The sequence below is a fragment of the Silurus aristotelis genome (assembly GCF_946808225.1).
Source record: "Silurus aristotelis genome assembly, chromosome: 26".
In the NCBI taxonomy this organism is placed as follows: Eukaryota; Metazoa; Chordata; class Actinopteri; order Siluriformes; family Siluridae; genus Silurus; species Silurus aristotelis.
In genome coordinates this window covers 16,232,176-16,249,242 of record NC_139599.1, presented here as the reverse complement: position 1 = coordinate 16,249,242, position 17,067 = coordinate 16,232,176, and the positions used below count along the sequence as shown (strand labels likewise).

General features: G+C 40.9%; 1 protein-coding gene across 2 annotated transcripts in view; it reads right to left on the bottom strand.

Moving 5' to 3' along the window:
- Positions 1 to 12,740, bottom strand: part of sptbn2 (spectrin, beta, non-erythrocytic 2) — a 55,809-nt gene extending 43,069 nt beyond the window's left edge. Inside the window, exon 1 of one of the 2 annotated variants that reach the window (XM_083530778.1) lies at positions 12,266 to 12,740. The gene's annotated coding sequence lies outside the window, so the exon portion shown is untranslated. The remainder of the gene's footprint in view (positions 1 to 12,265) is intronic. The other variant, XM_083530780.1, reaches the window with a different exon arrangement.
- Between the last annotated feature and the right edge of the window lie 4,327 nt (positions 12,741 to 17,067).

Genomic DNA, 17,067 nt, shown 5'->3' with positions numbered 1-17,067 from the left:
AACTTCCTTATTGCTAAATCCTAACCTAATGCACAAAAAAGTAAAGATTTAGTTTAATCTCGTATTGCTACTATTTAAGGTGTATTTTCTGTGGATTCCAGGGGGCGGCGCTTCACGTACATGGGCAGGGATTGGGAAAATAAGGCAAATCAATGCGGCGCTGTTCCAACTGCAGTAACACTAAGAGAGAAAAATACAACGGATGCACAGGAGATGACACAGATATCAGAGGCTGCTTCCAAATATATATTTATATATTTTAATCATTGCTGCCATTTTTTTTTTTTTTTTTGTCAGTTTGATTGACAGGACGTCTTTCAGTCATTCAGTTCGAATCGTGTTCTGGCTTTCGAAACAATCCAAATACTATTTAACACACAAGACATACACAGGGTAACTAGAGCATGGAGTGGTAAATCAACCCCCCACCCCCATCCCACACACAGACACAGACAGACACACAGACACACACACTTTAATAACCCTTTATACACCCTGTTTTAAAAGACTGCAGTCAATGATTGTTTTCTGGCCTGGATCAGCTGTGTCCATGGGCCCTCTGGGGGAGAGATTGTGTGTGTGTGTGTGTGTGTGTGTGTGTGTGTGTGTGTGTGTGTGTGTGTGTGTGTGTGTGTGTGTGCGCGCATTAATTAGGTGGGCAGAAAAGAAAGAAAGTATTATTAAGTAGATATGGCGTGCGTGATGACCCTGGACTGGTAAATCCCCTCTGTGATTTAAAATGTGGTTTGTTTTGTGTGTGTGTGTGTGTGTGTGTGTGTGTTTTTACTCCCCCCCCCAATTCCATTAGCCTGTGGATTAGGGAAGAGACTGGAATAGAAAGCAGATTGTGGGCTGTTATCTCGAGATTACACACACACACACACACACACACACACACACACACACACACACACACACACACACACACACTTCTTACTCGCACGACTACACAGTCTCAGCTCTTGTCATAGTGTCAGGGCCCTGGCATGCAGCCGACTGTCGTCTGTCAGCAGTCAGATGCCAGGGAGTGGGCGGAGCTTCTGTAGTGTGTTTTGATGTGTTGGATTGTTCGATCTAGATTCCAAACAGAGCATCCAAAATCTGACCAAAGCTGTTAGGTTTACAACAGCAACACATCTTCTAGATCCCTAGCATAGGTTCCTGATCCAAAGCTTCTGTAACCCTGGCAGGGCTTCTAGATCCCAAGCAATGTCTCCTGATTCCCAACAAAGCTTCTATATTTCTCAGATCTTCTGGGTTCTGAACAAAGCCTCTAGATTCCCCTACATTCCAAACAGCGCTATTTTAAAGGAGCTTGCATGTTCCTGGTAAAGTTCCTGGAGTCGGAGCAGACCATCTCCGTTCTCAGCTGAGTTTCTAGATTATTAGCACATGCCCTAGATTTCAGGCGGAGTTTCAAGTTTCAATTTCAAGATTTTTGGTACGGCTCAAACTTCTGGGCAGAGATACACTATTTAGAAAGAGAGCGTTTAGATTCCAGAATACACACATACACTAAAACAGAACATCTCAACTTCATCTTTTGAAGTTCCTGAGTGTATCATTATTGAACTAAACAAAGCGGAAACCCAGGAGCAGCTTTATTCTTCTCTCTCTTGTTCATGCCCCTGGTTGGTGTTAGAACATTTGCAGTGGGTGCTGCCCAACAGCAACAGCACACACACACACATCAATGAGGACATGAGCCCGTGCCTCAGTTAAACCACTGAGCACGACAGATCCACACTAATGAAGCTGTAGCCATGACGACCGTGATTTCTGGGTCCCTGTAGGGAAAAGAGATCTGACTGTCATCTGTGTGTGTGTGTGTGTGTGTGTGTGTGTGTGTGTGTGTGTGTGTGTGAGTGTGAGAGAGAGAGAGAGAGAGAGAGAGAGAGAGAGAGAGAGAGAGAGAGAGAGAGAGAGAGAGAGAGAGAGAGAGAGAGAGAGATTGATGGCTCCCAAGAGATTGAGGTGGACTAAAATTTGGCTTTGCCCTGGACAGACAGACACACACACACATACACACACACACACACACAGAGATAATGACACCAGACTGTACATGCACCATCTCCAGATGGAGCTTCCCTAACGCTAGCGCACACACACACACACACACACACACACACACACACACACACACACACACACACACACACACACCCCTGAGCCCTGTCCTGAATCCTTGTATTCACTCTTATTGCCCTTTTGTTTTATGTCTTATTGTTGTTGCATTTGTGTGTGTGTGTGTGTGTGTGTGTGTGTGTGTGTGTGTGTGTGTGTGTCTCCCACATACAGCGCAAATGAGTTTATTGCTCTTGACATAAGTGCATTAGTCTGGCATCTCAGCTGGGCAGTAAAACACACACACACACACACACACACACACACACACACACACACACCTCTCGACCCTGAGCACTTCCTGTAGCATGGCAAAGTATTTTACAACATAAACAAAGAGGCTGAAGGTCTTCATTCTCCATCATACACACACCAGGTCAGCTTCCTCTCGTCTCACAACCGTCTCCACAGTCTGTCTCTTTCTGTCTCACTCTCTCACTGTCTCTTTCACCTCTCTATATTTGTGACTCACACTCTCTCTGTCTCACTCCGTTTTCTTTTTTTCCACCTCTCTATATCCAACTCGCTCTCCATCTTTTTCCTTCTCTATACATCTCTGTATTTCTCACTCATGAGATCATAAAGAAATGCACAAAAAACAAAAACCTTTGAGAGAAATTTCTGCTCTGTGTGTGTGTGTGTGTGTGTGTGTGTGTGTGTGTGTGTGTGTGTGTGTGTGTGTGTGAGATCACTCTCCTGTCGCTCTACATACTCTATATATACCTCCTCTGTTAGACGTCCCCCCCGCCCCACACACACACACCTTGTTTGTGATCAAGCTGTGTAACTGAGTAGAGTGAATCAATGGAGTTGATCAGTTAAGCAGTGTGTTCCTGTCAAACACACAATATAAAACACACACACACACACACACACACACACACACACACACACACACACACACACACACACACACACACACACACACACACACACACAGACCTCTCGACCCTGAGCACTTCCTGTAGCATGGCAAAGTATTTTACAACATAAACAAAGAGGCTGAAGGTCTTCATTCTCCATCATACACACACACACACACACACACACACACACACACACACACACACACACACACACACACACACACACACACACACACACACACACACACACACACACACGTCATGTTTTACACAAACAATATACAGCTCCACTCTGTGGCCTTCTGAGTATTTTACATTTATATAAATAGGAGTTTCCGTCTCTCTCACAAGTCTCCCTCATATCTCTTTCAAGTCTCTTTTAAATCACCGCCACGTCCCTTTCAGGTCTCTCTCACGCAAGTCAGTCTCAGGTCTGTGTCAGTCTCAGGTCTGTCTCAGGTCTGTCTCAGTCTCTCCATCAGCAGGTCAGTCGCCTGATAAAGTGAACTTCGACTCTTTATTTCTGCAATATTTAGGATCATACCAGATAAAAAAAATAATAAAAACGTCTGCACTCAGAACATCGGAAGGCGTAAGAAGTCATCTGATACAGAGTTTAAAATAATATCCTGAGTTCATGTATCATCTCTTTTATGAAACTTGATGCTGGAAGAATGTCACTATGTATAACATTCGGGATCCGGATCCGGCCTGGGATCGATAGCGGAGATCCGGTCACATCGAGACAGACATTGAACTCCAGCATGTGTGGTTTCGGATTTGAGAAAATAAACCCTGATCAGCATGAACGTCACATAACAACACCGAGATAAAACGATGTATTCTAAAAAAGGAAAAAAAGGGAAAAATAATAATTTCGACAAAAATGCAAACATGTCCACTACAACGGCACCAAGAGGGCTTGACCGAGTCCTGTCGAAGATCAGCTGATATTCTGTAAATAACTATAAAATGTCATGATTTGGTTTAGTTAAGAAAAAGTGAGAAAAATTTAAAGTAGAACAACAACAAAAAAAAAGATTGTACATAAATATAGCTGTGAGCTGCAATTTGCGGAGTCCAAGCACCACTTGCAAATGGTGTCCCTAGTGGCCAAAATACCTACAAATAATTCCACAAACACAAGTTATCGGAGATAACCACACCCCTCTGGATAGCAGATATGGATTGAAAAGTGAACGATTGGCTGGAAATTGATGCACAGAGGACACTGCCTCATCCAGACATCCTTACAGAGGTCAAAGGTCACCGTTTATCAAATCGCTAATAACAAAACTTAAGACAAACAGCGGGGAAAATCTGAGGTAAATTAATCAGCACATCTGGGGTGCGGACTATCGACCAATCAGGAGCTCTGAAACGGTGAATTATTTATTTATTTATTTTTATTATCTGACTGAAAGCAGATGTTTAAAATCTTACTTTTTTTTTTTATTGTTTTTAAGACAAAAAAAATTATTTATATAATTTAACATTTGATATCATTTCCTTTTCTTTTTTTTTTCGAGAAAAAAAATGGTTATCAAATTAAAAGTGTAAAAATGTTAAAATCACATTAACTCGTGTTTACATTGAACTAAATTGAATTTTTTTCTACCCCAATATATACGACATTGCTCTGCCTCAGTACATATTACAATCCTTACAATAATGGATGTGATTATGATTTTTATTCTTTTGCAATGTGCTGTGGAGATTCGTTGAGAGAGAAGCACTGAAGAAACAGAGCAGCTTGAAGAGGAAGAGGAGGAGGATGAAGAAGAGGAGGAGGAGGCTATATATAGACCAAATCCACACAGCGCATCCAAAAACCAAGACTTAAACAAGCTCGCTATTTGCTAACAGACCACCGGCTTCCGACACACACACACACACACACACACACACACACACACACACACACACACACACACACACACACACACACACACACACAATATGAAACATGCTCCAGAATGACGATGTGAGGATGCAAATATAGGAAGGTGTTTTTAAAGAAGAGAAATGAAAGCATAAGTGGATGGAGGATGAAATATGGAGGATGAGATAGAGAATGAGAGAACAAGAGATGGAGGATTAGAGATGGAGAATAAGAAAATGAGACATGGAGGATAGAGGATGAGACATGGAGAATGAGAGATGGAGGATGGAGTATGAGAAAATGATAGACAGAAGGTGGATAAAGGATGAGGCATTGTGGAGGAAAGCATGAGAGATGGAGAATAGAGGATGAGACATGGCGCATGAGAGGATGGAGAATAGAAAATGAAGGATAAAGTATGAGAGACAGACATGGAGGATGGAGAATGGGAGATGGAGAACAGAGAATGAGAGAAGGAGAATAAAGGATGAGAGGATGAAGGAAAGAGAGAAGGAGAATAGAGGATGAGGCAGGAACGGTTGTTTAAGATGCGAGTCTGCTTCAGTTTATACATTTTTTATGTGTGATTAACATTTAACTAATAAACCGAGCTGCATGATGTGGCGTTAGAAGCTGAGGAACATTTCAGCTTCTGAGACTTTTCACAACGACTGCAAAAAAAAATGCAAACATTAAAGTTTAAAATGATCTCTGTAAGAAACTACACTTATAGTAATCTATTGAAGCGTCTGAGCAGCGTGGGTGGGTGGATGGAAGGATGGATCATTTCATGTGACCAACATCACACACTGCTATTGATCAATTATACAAAAGCATCTACAAATTTGTCAAAAGAAAACATGGATGGATGGAGGGTTGGAAAAAAGAAAGGATGGATGGATGGACTGAGAAATTGATGAAGGAATCTAAGGATAAATAGATGGATAAGGGTATAAAGAGATGGATGGAAGGGTGGATAGATGGATGGATATAGGGCTGGATGACTGGAAGGATGAAGAAATAGACAGAAGGATAAAGGAATATACAGAGGCCATACCTGGTACAATATACAGCACAAACTACCACAGCAAACCCCTTCTTAAAAATCAGTATTCACACCATCAGCAGCCCCAGAATGCACTGCAACGAGTTCCTCTGCATCGAGCAGGGAGAAACTCATATCCCAGAATTCCCAAGACACATTTTTTGTCTTTGGTATTTTGGTTTGAGGGTAAAAATCAGTGTGTGTGTTGTAAATGTTAAATCTCGTTAGTGAGCTCAACAGCTGCTTGTTTTAGAGAGCAGTTGGAGCTCGAGGACGTTCTCGGGAGATCTGCTGAGACAAACGTTGTGTAGAGAAATCTGTAAAGAAGAACAGCTGCTTTCCAGCACAAACATCATCCACACCATCACAATAAACACGCACATAAACGAGATTTTGCTCTTGCTCTCGGTTACGCCGCTCTGAACTTTTACGCAGTTTCTACAACCAGTCGTGTGACCCACAATATACTGCCATAAGTACTGGGACAATCACAACAACCTAGAGGAACATCTTTCCAGAAGAGTGAAGGTTGTTCTAACAGGCGAATGGGGACGCAATGTGGAACGGGATGCACAAAACGAAGCGCATACATTTTTCGAGACGAAAAAAAACAGGAATCGGTGTTTATTAACGCTGAAAGCGTCGACTTTTCAGCTCTTCAACTGATGTTAAATAAACAACAGGTTGCAAAACACTGACCGCCGAGCGCTCGCACAAACACACGCTACAATTACAGGGATGCTAGCTGACAAGATAACTGGGTGTGTGTAAACACACACACACACACACACACACAAAACCACATTCACACATACAGAGCAGTGACAGGCGCAGTGCTGTGTTAATTAAAGCCTAGTGAAATAGCAGGGAAGAGCAACCACACACACACACACACACACACACACACACACACACACACACACACTTCACTGCTACACATTCTGTAGCTTCAATACGCATCTTATCACTAATATTACAATCACTACATGTTGTATTAATGTCCAGGTAATGTGATGACATTGTATAAATATCATCATACAATATTTATTTATATTCGTACCAACTGAGAATCGATCCCAAAGTAATAGTGTTTTATGGAGGTGATCAGTTTTCACAAAATATCGATCCTACCTTTACATATTTCATGAGATTTTCTCTCTCACAAGCTGGCCAGTTAAAAAGGCTCAAGAGGTTTATATACAAGAAAATTTATATGTGTGTGTGTATATATATATATATATATATATATATATATATATATATATATATATATATATATATATATATATATATATATATATAAACCCAGCTATCGCAGATAAGTTCAGACCAATAATGACGACTGTCAAAAACTATAGACTCTAAAATCTCATTTCTCATCTCATCATGTCTCAGGAGAAGTGTTATTTTTACCTCAACAAAGATGGAATACTGATGAAAAAATACAAACGTTAGACAGTTTCAAGACTTTTTTTAAGAGTGAAGAAAAATGTAAAATTTCAGCGATTCTGATATCTGAGAACTTCAAATTTTGCCATTTTCCCCTCAATCATGACTGACAGAAATTGTCAAATGTTTACTTTTCTGCCTCTAAGTTTCAGATTTGAGAACAGGATTGAGGTAATAAAAAGCAAATATTTAACAATCTGAATTTTGTAGGTACAGTCTACAATTGTGCATTTCTTCCTCAATCTTGAAAAGTGCTCAAATGTCAGAATTTTGTATCTTTCAAAAAAAGATGTTAAGCATTAAAAAACTTGAGAGTTGGTACCAAAAAAGTAAATGTATAAAATATTGACTTTTTTAGCTGAATTTTTTAAGTGGCTCAAAGATGGCTGAATTTCATGCTGATTGATAATGAAATTGTCAAATATTCAATTTTTTAGTACCAAAATCTTTGAAGTTCATTAAAGCTAACATCTTTGTTCTGATCGTGAAAGTTATGAAATGTTCATGTTTGTACTGAATCTTTCCTGTAGTAAAATGTTGACATTTTGTACTAAATCACTAAAATGTTTTATTTATTTATTTATTTATTTATTTATTTATTTTATATTTACAATGTGAACATTCAAAGTTCTGAAATGTTTCAGTTTATATTGAATTTTTTTAAACCATAAAATGTTGGCAGTAAAACACAAAGACAGCACTAGGACTAGGACTTGTCCAGTCACTCGTCTGTTTTCCTGAAGCTGGATTATCACACTCAACTTACATTAGCTAAAAAAAATGTGCCTGGACAATTAGCTTTCCAGAAAACCAAGATATGAGAATAGCACAAAGGGTGTCTGTTTACCCCTATAGTGTAAACTGTAGGATTTAAGACTGTGTCCATCCAGCGTTTTTTCCTGTACAAAGGTTGTGATAATAATCGACGATCAGGTGGAATCTGAGGAGAACAAAAGCATGTGGGATGAGAGGGGTTTAGTGCCCAAGCTCGTCCTCACCACTGGCAAACAAGAGATTAGTATTGTCAGCATTATTTTAGGGGTGGGGGTGGGGGGTTGTTGATGGATGTGAGGAATGTGACAGAACATCTCTCTACCTTCCAGTAACTTTTCTGTTCAAGCCGACTAGCAATTTATCAAATTGCAAACTGATTTGTTGTGCAACAGGATGACACTGCAATGCCATTACAAATTTAGCTGCCAATAAAGTGGTGGCTGATATTTAAAACATTAAAACTCTGATGCCATTAAAGCGGCAGCATTACATATCTGGCTGGCATTACAAACCTTGCAGCCATTAAAACCACAGATGCCATTAAATTTGTGGCTGCCATTGATTACATGTCCACCATTATATCCATAGCTTTAAAGAAAACCTCAGATGCCATTAGTGTCATGGCTGAAATTGAAAACCCAGATGCCATTAAGGCCTCAGATGCCCTTAAACTTGTGTCTACCATTGAAGACATATCCACCATTAAAAACAAAGCTGGAAAGAAAATTTTAGATGCCATTAAACTCGTGGCTGCCATTAAACTTGTGGCTGCTATTTAAGGCATGTCCAACATTAAAAAAATTGCTGTAAAAAACACTTCAAATCAGACTGAAGACATATCCACCACTAAAACATAGCTGTAAAGAAAAACGTAGTTGCCTTTAAACTCATTGCTGCCATTGAAAACTTCTCTGCCATTAACACATCAGATGCCATTGAAGTCCTGTGATTACACACATGGCTGGCAATAAAAACCTACCTGCAGTTAAACACCCTGCATACACTTAAAAACGTAGGTAGCAGTAAAAACTAACAGAGCTGCCAAATATCTAGCTGTGATTAACATATGGCACCCATAAAAAAACAAACAAAACAAAAAACGTTCAGCAGCCATTAAAAACAACTCGGCATTTAAAAACGTTGCCGCCAAACCAGTCTCTGACGATCTGCTAAAACATTAGCTGCCATTAAAAACACACTGAACTCCGAGTTCAAAGAACTTACCAATGCCAATAAGATCACGGCTGCCATTTAACGTTTCGCTGTTAGAGCTCAGTTCCTCTCAGGGTTTCATCCCCCACGATCTTCTCTTGAAAAAGATCGTGAAAACTCCATTACCAAAACTGTTCTGTTCTGTACCATGAAAACATCACTTCCTGGGATTCATTTTTTTGAAGAAACACTAAAAGAGACTAGAATACATATACAAAAAATTTTAAATACAGAATTTCCACTGACGTCAGCGTTCCTCGGGGCACCATGTGAACGTTTCCTGCAGCGTTCCTGCTTTAATAAAGCGCTCTTATAATAAAGCTCCACTCTTCTGGGAAGATGTTCCCCTACACTCTTCTGGGAAGATGTTCCACTACACTCTTCTGGGAAGATGTTCCACTACACTCTTCTGGGAAGATGTTCCACTACACTCTTCTGGGAAGATGTTCCACTACACTCTTCTGGGAAGATGTTCCACTACACTCTTCTGGGAAGATGTTCCACTACACTCTTCTGGGAAGATGTTCCACTACACTCTTCTGGGAAGATGTTCCACTACACTCTTCTGGGAAGATGTTCCACTACACTCTTCTGGGAAGATGTTCCACTACACTATTCTGGGAAGATGTTCCACTAGATTTTGTGGAGATTTTTAATCAGCAAAGTCAGGTGTTGATGTAGGTGAGGTGAAAAGGCCTACAGTGCAACCAGCAAGAAAAATTCATCCCAAAGGTCTTCACTTGCTCTATAGGTGGTCATTTAAGATCTTCCACACACTTCCAACCAATGGAAAGTAGATCTGCATCTACAAAATCCAAAGACGTCGTATAAAAATGTGTGACTTCAACTTCTATGGAGACACTTTGGAGAAGATCCACATATTGCTGAATAAGCCAAGTGTCCCAGTAAATATTTGTCCATATAATCAATATCTATAATTATTACACTGCATTAATACACAACATTCACATGCAGAATTATTGGCACCCCCAGGTAAAGAAAACGCAATGCCATTGTGGTTTAACTATGCCTGATATAATATAAAACCATTCACCTGTCAAATATATTGGCACCCTTGGTACAACAGAACCCCAACAAGTCTTCGTTCTGGAAGACACGTTCATACCCGAGACTACAGGACGAGGAAACCAGAAGCCGCACGTCAATACGCCGCCTCTCCACAGCCTCCTCGGATACATTTTCATACCCCCACTTTCTTTTTTTTTTTTTCTTTTTTTTAAACCAAGGCTTCCAATAATTCTGGAGCTTGCTCTAGAGAATTCTCAAAGCGAATTTTTATTTTTTTTGTCTGATGTTCTGCTGTGAGGGTTATAATCAACGTCAGATGACCATTTTTATGAAAAACTGAAGGTGGCGTTAAATGAGAGGATCCAGGATTACTAGTGCAGCAGAAAATGTTAGACATTTCTCTCACATTTCATAAAATTATATGTTTAAAACTAGAAAATATATCATTTAGACCCGTCGGCCTTAAACACTAGACTGCTGCAGCGTTTCATAAGCAACAATTGTGGGGGAAATAAAAGATCTCAAGCTAGCTAGTTCGCATCACCTCAATGTTCGTTCATATTAATTAGCTAGCTAATGCTAGACTAGCGCAATGCTTGTTTTGGTGTTGTTGGTGGATTTGAAGGGGTGGGTGATAATTCAAGCGTACAATGCCAGTAGGTACGACCGTGGACCACGTTCAAAATCAAGGTTAGGAAAAGAACTTGATCTCAAGCTCATCAAAAGAACTTGCAGCATACTACAACTAAAAATATTAATAAAAAAATTATAGAAATCCATTAAATGGACTGCAATCAGGGCCAAATGACGTAGAAAATGAATGAATTAACGAATAAAAAAAAAAAAGAAACTACAGAAAGCAAGATAGATAGAAAGACAGACAGATAGAAAACAGAGGTTGTTCTTGTGACATTACAACACTTTTTATTTTATTCGTAATAAAACTGCGAAACAGACAAGCCGAGCGGCGAAGATGTTGATGTTAACATGATGAATGTACAGTAGTGGTTGCATCTATCACTCCATTTCTCCCATTCTCTCTCTTCCATTACTCCTACAGATTTGTTGTAATGTCTCTGTCTGTCTAGCCCAAGGCCATGGAAGTCACATTATATTGTTCTCCAGCAAACAGATGGAAAACTAGAACGTGACACTCGACCCAAGACGTCCACACGAACGTTTGAGGAACCTCTGGAGAGCATCAGCACCAGAAACCTGTGTCCCACAAAATATCCTCAATCTGTCCTCTGAATCTGACACCTGAAGCCTTCGGTCTTTTACAAGCACCATCCCTGGGATTAGTCCTGCACCCTGAAGCTAGATTTTTATTATTATTATTATTTATTACATTTTTGATTCTATTAGGAGGGGTTGAAAACTGGAGTAAAAAAAAAAAATAATAAAATAAAATAAAATAAAAAAAACACACCCACACAATATTTGAAAGGACAAAAAAAAGCTAAATTATAAAAAGATCTATAATAATAATAAATAAAATAGCCCGTCGAATACATACGCGCGTGTGTGTGTGTGTGTGTGTGTGTGTGTGTGTGTGTATTATATTTTATATATAAGAAGACAAAAGGCAAAAAAAAAACAGCATGGTTGAGGTGACCAGCTTAATGAAGACCTGGGCTTCGTCCCAACACTCTGACTTGCCCCCTACATAGGCGCCCTAGCTATCAGGCGGAGGTATTGGGGATTCTGGAAGGCATGGCGCCCTACATAAGCAATAACAGGGTGGATTGGGACGCAGCCGATCTGCTCTAGTGATGTAGCGTTTCTGTGATTATTTATATATAAAACATAACCGATATATTTGCTATTAAGATTAACGGTTTTATCGCGGTATCACGATAGCGTCCGTAAACAATTACTCACCTTCGATAACACCGTCGGTCAGTCGGAGAGGTCCCTCTGTCTTTATTTATTGATTATTTATTATTTATTTTTCAAAAAATTAAAGGTAAAAAAAAACCCAAAGCGGCGGTTCCTCGAGATCACATGCGTGTTCCGGTTTCAGCCATAAAATCCTCCGGTGTCGGTGTTTATCGTTCAGTCCGCATCCTCGAGCTTTTCCTTCTCTCCTTCCTTCCTTCCTTCCTTCCTTCGTTCTCTCGATCTCTGGATTATTCGTGTCTTCTGGATCTCGCTGCTCCTCCAGGTTATCTAACGGGCGCGCGTGCGTGATCGATTAATATATTTTTTTTTCTCCTAATAAATCGGCGATTATTATTGTTAATTGTTGTTATTATTATTATTTCGGATCTGAGCATCACATCGTCGCGTCGGATTTATTTATTTTGTCCCGTGTTTGTCTGGGCTCGCGCAGGCGCTCCCGTTCACATCACTTCTCCTGTTAAAGAAGAAAGAATGAATGAACGGGTGCACGCGCCGTGGGGGAGGAGGAGAAGAGGGGGGGGGGAGGGAGCGAGAGGGAGAGGGGGGGAGGAGAGAGAGAGGAGGAGGAGGATGAGGATGAAGGAGGTGGGGTATATAGTCAGTAGTCAAAGAACGTGTCAAATCTCTTAATTTGTTTACTCTATAGATGTAACTGATTTTTGTTTTGTTTTTTCGATTTAGGCTACATCTATGTCTACGCATACGTCTACGTCTACGTCTGGAAGCCCACCTCAGTGGCCTAATGCAACGCCTTTCTACAAACCCACGAACATTTAGAGGTCTTAACATTCCAAGTAGGATCTCCCACTTCCCTGTGGTTTTTCTGAGGTCCAAGCTTTTATCAAACTCCACATGAGTTGGTTTCGGTGAGGTGCTACATGGACACGCATAGTGTGTGTGTGTGGAGTGTGGAGTGTGAGGAGTATGTGGAGTGTAAGGAGTGTGAGTAGAGTATGTGGAGAAACCAAAAACACACAGTAAATCACCAGACAGAAGTTAAGGGTGAGGGTGAGGGTGAGTGCTGGGGCCCATCTGCCTTTCTTCTACAGGACAGCTGGATGACACCAACACTCCAACAATCCCTCTCTCTCTCTCTCTCTCTCTCTCTCTCTCTCTCTCTCTCTCTCTCTCTCTCTCTCTCTCTCTCTCTCTCACTCACACACACACACACACACACACACACACACACACACACACTTGTGTGACTTTGAATTCATATACGGAAATGTGTGTCTTCCATTTAATCAATACATAAACAGTGCAACCTCGATACTCGTGGGGGTTACGCTCTATGACCCCTCGTGAGAGGTTAAGACTCCTTGTGATGGTTCCTTTTTCAGCGGGAATTATACTGTAGTGTAACTCAACAAAAATTGTGAATTACTTGTCATAAATGTTTTATTTACTACTTCAAATAAATAATACAACAAAACTCTGTTGTGAAATGTTACTCCGAACTTTCGAGCCACTCGCAGCTTCTCACCAACCAACAGATACTTCACAAATTACTCTCAGTCCGGCTCCAAATGAGAAGTCGCCAACTATCGAGGTCGCGAGTGTCAAGGTCGCGAGGAGCAAGTGAAGTCCCAGTGAAGGAGGTGTGGCCTCTGCACTACAGTCTTGGTGAAGTAGGTGACACACACACACACACACACACACACACACTTAAATCTATCATGCTAATGTTCTCTGTGCTAACAAATCAACTTTGTGCTAATAAAGCCACGTGTAAAGCCTGCAGGTGTGTGGGGGGTGGGGGAGGGGAAGGGGGGGTTGGGTCGTCTCAGAAAATTGCAGGTGCATGTATGAGTGTGTGTTCACCATGACATGGTCAGGTGTGTGCGAAAAAATAAATTACTTCACTGAAACAAGTTCATTGCCTTCACTTTCTCTGTCTCTGTCTCCATCTGTCTCTCCCTGTCCCTAATTTTGTCTCTGTCTGCGTCTGTCTCTTTGTGCTGACTCATGTCTACGACAGACTACACAGAAACACAGAAGAGACATTGGAGAGGAGGAGAAGATGGATGGAGAAGAGAAGTGTGGTGTGAAGCTGAGACGTCTGAAGAGTAACATTACTGATGAACTTTTTTTTATAAGGATCTCAATCCTCTCTCTCTCTCTCTCTCTCTCTCTCTCTGTTTCTATCTATCTCCTTCTGTCTCTCTTTCTGTCTGAACACACACAGTCCTGTCTGGACAAAAACAGAGCTGAGTAGACACTTCTGCTGTTTTTCTCTGTCTCTGTGTGTGTGTGTGTGTGTGTGTGTGTGTGTGTGTGTGTGTGTGTGTGTGTGTGTGTGTGTGTGTGTGTGTGTGTGTGGAGGGTTATAAGTGAATGTGCTGTAGTTTGCAGGATGTAGAGCTCTGTAGTCAGTCTGGCCCAACTACATCGTATCCTAGAACACACACACACACACACACACACACACACACACACTGCTCTGTGAGACTATAGACAGAATATTGGAAAAATACACTGCAAGTAGCATAAAGAATCAGTTCATATGACTAGCATAAACGCGCTAGCGCTGAGTTTCAATGAGGATGGCTTTCTGTCCTCTCTCTCTCTCTCTCTCTCTCTTACTCTCCTTCTCCCCCCCCCCTCTATCTTTTCTCTTTTTGTTCCGACCTACTAAAGATATTTATATTCTTCCCCTGTCGCTTTCTCACTCCTCCACTCCTTTCTCTGGGATGACCAGACTATTTCTGCTCTCTCTCTCTCTCTCTCTCTCTCTCTCTCTCTCTCTCTTTCTCTTTCTCTCTCTTTCTCTCTCTCTCTCTCTCTCTCTCTCTCTCTCTCTCTCTCTCTCTCTCTCTCTCTCTCTTCATTGCTCCTTTTGCAGCCAAAGTTTTTGAAGGGCAACTTGCTGCTCCAGTTTGGGTTACGAGAACTGCAGCGAAGAAAGGAGGACAAGAAAAAAAAGAGAGAGATAAGAGAGAGAAAGAGAGAGAGAGAGAGAGAGAGAGAGAGAGAGAGAGAGAGAGAGAGAGAGAGAGAGAGAGGACATCAACTGTTTTCCCTACATCACGTCCCTACAGCTCATCCTATATAACATCATGTACAGGTGTGAGTTAGTGAGTGTGTGAATGACTAAATAAGTTTTTATACTGCATTTGTGTGTGTGTGTGTGTGTGTGTGTGTGTGTGTGTGTGTGTGTGTGTGTGTGTGTGTGTGTGTGTGAGAGGGAGTGAGATGTGTGTGTATATGATAAATACTGTAGGTTTTCTTGTCCTCTGGTGTCTTTTCCCAGAATTCATTGCTTTCACACTGGCAAATGGTGAGACAATGCAGATGGTATGTGTGTGTGTGTGTGTGTGTGTGTGTGTGTGTGTGTGTGTGTGTGTGTGTGTGTGTATGTGTGTGTATGTGTGTGTGTGTATACACCTGTGTAATATGTCTAATGTGGCTCGGCGCTGCGCAGCACGTTCGATGGAGGGATGGAATTAAGAGATGAAATGATGCGAAGGAGGGGCCTCACTCTGTGTGTGTGTGTGTGTGTGTGTGTGTGTGTGTGTGTGTGTGTGTGTGTGTGTGTCTAAAAATAGAAGCAATTTTTAGAAAGAAAAAAAAATCTTTTGATTTACTAATTACATAATTACTGTCTCTGTGTTTCACTCATAAACACACACACACACACACACACACACACACACACACACACACACACACACACACACACACACCTGTACACACCTGTACACACCTAGCTTCTGAAACTTCGACCTGGAGAAAGGTATTTAAAAAAGCACACACATAAAACCTTAGAAGAGACATTAAAGGAGCACATAAAGCTGTAAAGAGGAAGAAAACTGTTATTGAGGTTGAATTATTTCACCATTTTTTAATTGATGTGTGTGTGTGTGTGTGTGTGTGTGTGTGTGTGTGTGTGTGTGTGTGTTACATACCGCACCTCTGGGTTAAGTGCTAAGGGAATTCTCTTCTTCTTTTGGTCCACACGTTCACTAATTGTGCTAATTTGGGTTAACAAGGCCTGAGCCTGCAGGGATTAGTGTACTAAACTTAGAGAATACCTGCACATGCACACACACACACACACACACACACACACACACACACACACACACACACACACACACACACACACACACACACACACACACACACACACATCCTAACGGTCCCTATACCAAATATCATTAAAATATCATCCATCCATCCATTAAGAGGTAATATTTATTGAATTTAAATAATTACTTTGTGCTGTTCCATCCATCCTATTCCCCACTCCCCCACACATCCCTACATCAAACACATCCGTTCATCCAGTGAGTGGATTGTGTACCACTCTAATAGTTCTGTGGTTTGGGTTTCTGTGATGTCATCTCTCCATCCACTCATCCAGTTGAGAGAGAGCTGTGTAGGTGTAGAACATTCACTGGCTTGGGCTCAACTGACATCTCCTTCCACACACACACACACACACACACAGATAATGACTCACTGAGCAATTGATGAGCTGCAGAATGAGTCACCTGGTGATGCTGCTGGAATTCCAACATTTAATGAAAACTCTATGAAAACTCAAAGAAAGAAAGAAAGAAAGAAAGAAAGAAAGAAAGAAAGAAAGAAAGAAAGAAAGAGAGAAAGAAAGAAAGAAATTATATCCCATTCAAATCTATTATTATCATCTCAAACTTTTCCACACACTCGCTCTGTGATGTTTGTTAAGTACACACTGTGTGTAGTTTGGTACACACATTCCTACAAACCCAAGCATGAAAATAAAAACATGTATGTTTTGGGTTATAAATCATTTCTCT